This window comes from Plectrocnemia conspersa, unplaced genomic scaffold (assembly GCF_051122295.1).
Source record: "Plectrocnemia conspersa isolate PC_06_02 unplaced genomic scaffold, ASM5112229v1 ptg000007l, whole genome shotgun sequence".
In the NCBI taxonomy this organism is placed as follows: domain Eukaryota; kingdom Metazoa; phylum Arthropoda; class Insecta; order Trichoptera; family Polycentropodidae; genus Plectrocnemia; species Plectrocnemia conspersa.
Window position 1 is genome coordinate 11,619,954 of NW_028277171.1, and position 1,629 is coordinate 11,621,582.

The following is a 1,629-nucleotide window of genomic DNA, read 5'->3' on the forward strand; positions in this document are numbered from 1 at the left end:
GTGGGTACGCTGACGGTGAGGCTCCGCCCGCAATGTAGAGGGGGAATGGAGGCGGAGCCTTCGGTGGAGGCAGCGGTGGGGCGATCTCCCTCTCTACAACAGCAGGAAAATCGCTCCGAAGCAGTGTCGATGAATGTGATTTAGATGTTTGTTTAAAATACTTCAATTAAAGATAAGTTACTTACGTTTTAGATTTATTTCATTATGATTTATAAACAATTTTCAATAAATTTTCTTTTCGCTTATTGTGATACATCTAATACAAAATAATGTAAAGGACACATTAGTTGTTCCAAATCAAAAACTAATGATTATAGAATTATAAGCATATATTCTGCATCTCCACTTTAGATCGAAAAATGTTTTGATGTCTTACTCATAAATTATTTTTTAATTACTTTGAGGTTTAGCTGTTTGTATATCATTTTTAAATCTAAATTGATTAATCAAAATTTGATTTAGTCACATGAAAATTATTGATTGCCTTAATTATTATTATACCGAAATTCTCCGCAGGAGAAATGATCAAACCATTCATTCATTCAATATCTAGCTGGTCATTGACATTTATTAATTTTAGAGGGATAATTATTCCATTATCCATTTGAGTTAAGAATACAGTAAAAATTACGAAGAAGTATGTATGCGATAAATTAACTTAGAAAAGCAGAGAATCGGGGTTTTAATTTGGTTTGGTTGGTTTAGCCGATTTCACTTTTTTAATTTCAATTTAATTTAAATGATTTATATAAAAAATAATACCAATAAATACGAAATAGCGTACGAAATAAATAGTCATAACAAAAAATATTTTATAAAATAATATTGGTAGCTTCTGAATGGATATAAAAAATCCACAAAAAGCAAATAATTCATAAAAAAGCACATGAAATATAATAATGAAATTTTATGATAGAAAAGTGGTAAAATAATTTATTTAAACAAACTAATACTGATTTTTCTATAATTTACTATGGAATTTTTTTATGGAAAAATGCGAAAAATTAACAAATGTTTATAAATTAACTCACTACTCAAAGGGTTAATATTAAATAAATAAAAAAAAGTTTGTTTTTGTCGTAGTCTCCGATACTTGAGATTCGTGGATTTTTGTACTATCGCGAAGTATTTATATATTTACTACTTGCTGCTTATGACTATATTTTTTTAAAATAATAATATGAATATATGTATTGCTTTCTTTAGTGCTTATAGTATTTATTTTTCAGTTCGTTTTTATCGTATCCTCCGCTTCTTGAGATTAGTGGGTTAATATTTCTTTAATATTAAATAAAAATATTTGTATAGATTTTTGGTTAAAGTGGTTTGTAAAATAAAACTGCAGCGTATATTATGTGAAAAGTAATCACCTCTGTGTGTAAATGTATAGTTATGCTAATATGTATGTTTATTAAAATTGTTTCCCGGTTTGTGTTGTTTAAATTACATTAATTTTTATTTGTGCTTAATAATAAAACAAGTAAGATATTATTTAGAACAAAGCAACATTTTCTCTTTGATTTTATGATTTATTTTAATATTGAATAATTTGACAATAGCACACAATCACTGCGTAAAAAAAGTTTCATGATTTTGATCCAGATTTTTTAAAAATCTGGCAGTGATAAA